Consider the following 7,275-nt stretch of genomic DNA (forward strand, 5'->3'; position numbering starts at 1 on the left):
AATATACCAATAATTATATTAAAATTAAGCAGTCGATGATTTCATGTCATTTTTATTATTTTTTTTGTTTAATTATGTCAAAGGTACTTGTACTGTTCTAAAATATGATCTCTATATTTTATGAAATGGAGTCCTTGTAGTATTTTTATTTAAAAATATTAATCCCTATCCTAACTTTCGTTTTAAAAATAATGATATTTTCACGATTTGACCAACAAACCAGGGAATCAGCGAATCCAAGTGTTGATCCGTTTTGGAGAGGCCACGCTACAGGCAATAGCAAAACATATGTTTACCAATAGTAATTCTAACAATGATACATGTAATGCTCATACGAGGATCAAAATTTGAATGAGATTCAAATTCAAATATCCCTTTTTTTTTATCATAATTCGTCGCAGAGAATAAGTCTAACATCCTAATCAGAAAGCTATTTACATCCGTAAAAATCAAATATAATGAAATTATCTTATTTTTTAACCACCAGTTTGCATAATTTATTTTTCTAATTACTCTCTTTCCCCTCTAATGATTACTGATTTTTTTCTCTGTAGAAGGAAAAATAAAAAGATCAAAGAAATTAAAAGAGAAAAAAATGAGAACCATGATCATAGTTTGTATTCAAAGAACTAACCATCTCCAAGAAGCACTATGTTTTTGGAGAAGCTTTTATCATTGTTCATCCATTCTTGGTTTTATCCTAGATTTTCATTAGATATTGAAGACTGCTCTACTGCCTTCCCTGCTGCTTCAAGCTGTGCCATCAAAGCTCTAAGCTGCAAAACCCACGGAAAAAGTTGCCACACAAAATTGATAGAGGTAAATTAAGTTGACTTGGCAATGGACGAGAGACACACATAACAAGGAAAGAACAACTAAACACACTATACGAGAAAGAAACATGAACACAACACATACTTAAACCGCCAAGTCTAAAAATTAGGATACAAACTAGTCTTCAACAATTAACAACAGCGAAACAAATCTGTTAAAAAAGTCAAATAACGACTTACTTGTTCCTCCAACGCCTGAATTCTATCATTCTTTAACCTCAAAACCTTCTTTTCCCTGACAAAGTTCAACCTCAGCGTTAAATCAAATAAACAAAGAAGTACAACACTCATTAACCTATATTAATTCATTTGGTACTTGAGTCTTGAATCAGTCTTTGTGCAGTTAAAAGTTACAACTCTAATCATCCATGTTGATGATCAAAAGGACATCAGATATGAAACACTTTAATAACACTAGGATCATAACATGTTATTCGAACCCAAAATCCAACTCAAAAGGGATCAAATCTAATCGTGTTGCACCAATAAAGTCTGCAATCCAACCATAATTCCGTTTACCATCACCAAACAACCAAAAATAAAAAGGTCCCAGAAACAAGATTTTCAAAGATGACAGCTTATAACAGGGAAAGTTACTGATTAATGGTCTAATCCTTCCAAGTATATTTCTAACTAATTTTGTCATCATTGTTAACGTAACCTTCCCTTTTTCTACGTGACAATCAATGGATTCAATAAAATGGCTAGCAAAATATATTTCAGGATTCATCCAGTCTTAAACTAAAAATATTTATCTGAAATATCATATAGAAGTTCAAAACTATAAAACTCCAAACAAAATCATTTGTTGCCTAGAAAAAAAGGAAAATGCCAGAAGAGTCCAACCAGCCAAATTCACATCTCATGACTACCAACATCCATTTCCCTCGTCATTGCAATGTACGTGATTATCCATTGTAAAGTGAGAAACATCCACCCCCAGCAATAACAGTGAATGGTGTGTTATGGCAAATATCTGAAGTGTTAACATAGGTAGAAATAAATGTCTGGTAGCATTATCTTGGAAAATATTCCTAAAACTTCTCAAAGGTTCATTGAAAAGTTACAAAGGCCCCTTCCAATTTAATAGCATCCAAGCATATAAAAAAATGCTAAACACTAGCCGTACCTCTCTTCAACTTCCAACAGCTTTGTTTTCCATATCTCCTGGTTTTTCAAAAGATTCTCGTTGAGCTACAAGAAGAAACAACAAAATATGGACTTAATAATATGTTAAATAAAGAAGTACTTTTTTAATAAGCTAGAAAATAGGGCATAATCTTGAAGTCAAGAGCTTATCACTCACGTCCTCAAGAAATTTCTTTTCCTTAATACATCTTTCAAGCTTGGCTTGAATTTTCTGCAGTTTTAGCATGACAACCTTGTTAACAGCATCAGCAATTGCCCTCTCAGTTTCTTCATTGTCTTGTTGAAGCAAAGTCTCAAAATACTATAGTCGAATCAAGCTTGCATTAACCATAAGCTTAAAGGGTAACTCTTTCACTGTTAGAAAAAGGGAGGGAAGCAAACTCTTACCACTTTTTGGTTCTCAAGCTGGGTCCGTAATAGTTCATTGTATTCATTAACAATCTGTAAAAAGAGGACCAGAATATTACACTAGCACCAAAAACTAAAGATAAAGTAAATTATAGAAAATTTACAACCTCGGCCTCGCAGCTCAGCATAGCCTCATTAATTCCAGAATCTACACAGTGACAGCTCCCACAGCCATCATTAGCATGCAGACAGTGTGAATTCAATTCAACCAGCTTGCCATCAGTTTTGGATTGAATTAGCCGATGAACATAATTGTCACCAGCATAATCCCAGACACGCTGTGTTTCCAGTTCAAGAGAATAGCAGTGTTGCGTTTCTTTCCAATGTATAAATAGCATGTCCCCCTTTATACCTACATTAAAATTTTACTTCTAAGAAACCATGCAACATACATGAGAAAAAACATTCATAAGAGAAAAGCAAACTTTCACCTTCCACAACCAACAAAACCACAGATGACACAAATCCAGAGATTCTCACTAGTCTGACAGATGAAACATTTTGACTTTTCAGGCTGCTGCTGGCAATATCGGCATACCTGCAAAAAATTATTTTACATTCAATATACTCCAATTTCATTCTCCAAATTAAGAGCAGGTCTTTGAAATCACTTTCACAAGACAAAACAGCATTACACTCGCAAATGACAAAAAAAGTTCAACAGTAGAAAAAAATAGTCACTTACTGGGCAAGAAGAATCAGTCCATTTTGAAATACAGGAGCAATGAAAAGAATGATTACAGATGGTTGTGAGGATTCCACTAGCATCCTGGTCTAATCTCTCTGTAACAGAAGGCAAAGAAAAAGGAATGTGATGCCATATACAGTTTCCTGTTCCACAGAAATTTACACTAAGCTTGCAAAAACTAAGTATGATGATCTCACTAGAGGCATGGAACCAACTTAAGGAGAAGAAGTACGCAATAAAAAAAATGAAAACATACAGGCAGTTAGTGGAATACGAAAATACAGCACCAAGGAGACAGCACTGAGAATATCTTGTGATATACGAGGTGCAGCCTGTTAGAAAGATGCAGAACATATTGTAGATATTGTGTAATGATTTGACAGAAGTTGGTGTGCCCTTGTAAGTGCATCAGTACCAATTACGAATTTCCAACTTTGGTTTGATCCGGCATCCATTCAACCAGATTACCAATACTTTATCTCAATAACAGTAACCCAGCAGAAAATTCTGGTTTGACCAATGCAATTTAACTCCTAACAAATTTAATTTGCATAGTCGATACAGTTGGTCATTAAACAGGCCAAAAACAAAACTGCATATTAGTTTAGTTGATCTGTGGCTAGGGCTTGGCAGCTTTAAATGAGTAAGTCCTTTAAAGGGATGGCCAGGTTGTACAAATCTATCTACGGAAATTTTAAGATTGAGAAGTAATGAAAAAGGGTACTCCATAGATAAAAGGAACAGAATTTCAAAAGCATAGCTGAAGAAGGCACCTAGACAAACTGGACATGAAGGCTGCTCGGTTGAACTTGCAGGGTGAGACTGTACATGGTCAAGTGAACCAGTGTAGCCTGTGAATTGCACATCTAGTGTGAAAAGCACACGGCAGACTTCTTCCTAAATAAACACAAAAGCAGTAAAATAACTCAGTAAAGAAACACAGATAATTTAATCAACTCTGAACTCTTCCAATTAAGAAAAAGAAGCCTACCTCAAGAGAATTAAATTGCCTGTTGTTGAAATGCTGATAGAATTTATCTGTGGAGTCTTGACTATCAAATCTTATTAAAACACTATAGCGGTCCTCCATTCCATCGTTCCTAATTATCAAAGACAGCAATAAGAATTCAAAATCTCAGTCAACGAGCATGATCAACTCCAATTACAGAAGATTTATCTACAGATAGGAGAATTAATGCAGATTATGTCAACACAACCATTTTAGCAATGCATTAACTACCAATTTCAGAAAGAATGATAAACTTTGAAATATATCAACCTTTTCTGTACCTGACAATCCGCATCTCCGATATGTGATGGATAAATGAAGCACAAAACTGACAGAAATCGGCATATGTCATGTGATTTGGCACCCCTAGAACACAAGCAAGAGGTTTCCGTTCAACCTATAAACATTTAAAATCATCTCAAATTAGAGAAACAACAGTATCTCCAGCAAACTTTCCTCAATTAGTTAAATTTTCAGCAAAATGAATACGGAAAACTGACAATTATTCTGCACAAAACAAAAGAATTACCAAGATTTCTCAAAGACTGAAATAAAAAATTAATGGAAAAATTTACTGGAAGGGTGGAAACGGCATCATTGGAGAAGAGATGCATAACTCCACGAGTCTCTTCAATTCTAGGGTTTCCAGAAGAGAAAGGGGTAGCTTCTGTGTTCATGTTTGGAGATATTAGGACCCCGATGATAGCCGTTTCTGAGTGCCGGAACTTCTCGTCCCCGGTGACTGTTCTTGAGCTTGACGATATAGCTTTGGGGTTTAAAGGGAGAATTGCACTAGTCAAAATTAAATTGCAGGTACATGAACTGAAAGAGAATGTATCTGTTCTATGCGGGGGACATCGTGCGGCTTATTAAAGATCCAATAAAAAAATGACACGTTAGAAGTGCCGCCAAATATAGTTTACTTTAGAAACACTGATTTAAGGTCAAGCTTGAATTTAATTATTCGAGTTATCCTTCAACTGATTTTTTTTTTTTGAAAATAATTAAGATATTTTATTTATCGAAATTCGTATCAACAAACATCGTGTTAAGAATAGACTGAACAAATACAGTCGAAATTATCGAAAATAAAATATATTAGAGATAGCCTATAAACAAAGCATTAATAAGTAAAGTAACTACGTACAAAAACTGAACCCACCAATAGCTTCGAGAAACAAATATGTATGAGATAAATTTGAAGAAGAATCAAAATGGCCAACGAAAAAAAGATCTCCCATTAACAACAATCTCATCCGACACATAGATGCGATAACAAACGAATTGCTTTAACAAACGAACAGAGGAACCATGCATCGAGAAAACAACAATCATGTATTAAGGGGGGAAAACCTAGAAGAATACCAATAAAAAACCTAAACCGAGAGTCAAAAAATACAGGTAGTCATGATACTCTTTAATAGAGAAATGACCAATAGTATTATTATGTAATTACTATACAACATAATTAAAAAAGATAGAGTGGTGGTCGGCCGCTTCCCAGAAGGAAGAGTTTTTAAAAACTGACCAGGAGAATTTGTAACTTTCACAGAGAATTTGTAAAAGTATCAACTGAATTTAAATATCATTGTATGCGCAAATCAAATAACATTGATGATAAATGAACTATTGTTATTGTTTAAGGTCATAAATTCAAATATTATAAATCTTAAGGGTATGAACGTTCAATGTTAAATGGTTGGAAATTATCTTTAAACATATATTGTTTTATACTTATATAAAATTAATTAAAAATATTATTATATCTGAATTTAATAATTTATGAGTTTACTTGAAAATTTTAATTGCAATATATTTTTATATTATATTTTATATTTATTATAAATTATCGAATATAAACTACCTTAATTTAGTTTGAGTTGGAATGTTAGTATACAAACATATAAATCTAATTGATTTGGATTTGAGTTTAGAATTTTTTTCGACATATAGTTTTGTATGATATTATTATCATACCTTATGCAAAATGAAACACAATCATGAGCCTTGTTAAAAAAACAATTCTAACATCCATTGAAAACATCTAGCGATAGCTCAATCTATCTTATAGAATAACCACTGCACAAAACAGGGTATTTGAAAAGAATCGAATTTCACTCAACACCAACGTGTACACCTTAGAACCTAGGCAAGCAAGAATACACAAGCAGGTTGATACTTTTACAGCTATCAATTGACCAGATCCAAACACAATTAAAACTTCATAATCCCATTATTAGGATAGCCTGCTCCGATACAGAGCACTCCCACCAGCAGCAGTCTGTACTGAACATACTACATTCCCAACCCACACCAGCTAGAGACAAACCACATAAAATGAGGCAACCCTTTGACTCAACACAGCAGGCAAACCAAGCTATGAACACTCAACTTTGAAAGCCACCACGAACAGTCATTACATGACAATGGTTCCTGCAACTATTTAATTAAATTTGTGGCACACAATTGGGGATGTTGAATGAAATCAAATACTAACGAGACAAGTAAAGGCCACTTATTCTTTGCCCATGTAGTAGTCCTTAATATGGCCGAATCATAGATTCTATCCACATTGAAACTAACCTTCTTAAATAGAACTTCGTTTCTAAAAAGTCATATAGACCATATGAATCCAAAAAAACCCAACGACCATTCTGGTTTTACCCCTGCTCGAATTGATTGATTATTCCATACCTGTAAAAAGGATTTGACATTTTCAGGGATAATGAGATGAACCTGCCAGTGTGAACACCACCTTCGCCATACACACCATACGGTTTTGCAGTGGCAAAATAAATGATTTCTAGTTTCTGGCTCTTCACCATAGAAAACACAAAGTAAACTATCCACTCCCACCCCCCTCTCTGTTTAAATCAAAAGAGACGGGATTCTTTGATGCATCACCCTCCACACAAAGAATTCGGCTTTAGGAGGGGCTAGGTTCGCTCAAACCATTTTCCAAAATCGATTCTTCCCTTCATCACCACAGACCACGTTGAACAGAAACTTTTCGGCGAATAAGAACCGTTCGAGGAACCAATCCATTGCAGATTGTCCGCTGAAGCAATATTCGGAATCACTCTGGTGACTTTAGACATAAAATTATTCCATATTCCAACTTCCCAGTCAAATAAAGCCCTCCTTAATTCTATTTTCCACACCCAAACATTATTTATCCAAAGCCCAAA

The 7,275-nt window shown here is 34.4% G+C and overlaps 1 pseudogene; it reads right to left on the reverse strand.

The window, feature by feature from the left end:
* Positions 1-634: 634 nt before the first annotated feature.
* On the reverse strand, positions 635-4,888 carry LOC120131382 (annotated as a pseudogene).
* Between the last annotated feature and the right edge of the window lie 2,387 nt (positions 4,889-7,275).

The sequence above is a fragment of the Hibiscus syriacus genome, unplaced genomic scaffold, assembly GCF_006381635.1.
Source record: "Hibiscus syriacus cultivar Baekdansim isolate YM2019G1 unplaced genomic scaffold, ASM638163v2 tig00110556_pilon, whole genome shotgun sequence".
NCBI lineage: Eukaryota > Viridiplantae > Streptophyta > Magnoliopsida > Malvales > Malvaceae > Hibiscus > Hibiscus syriacus.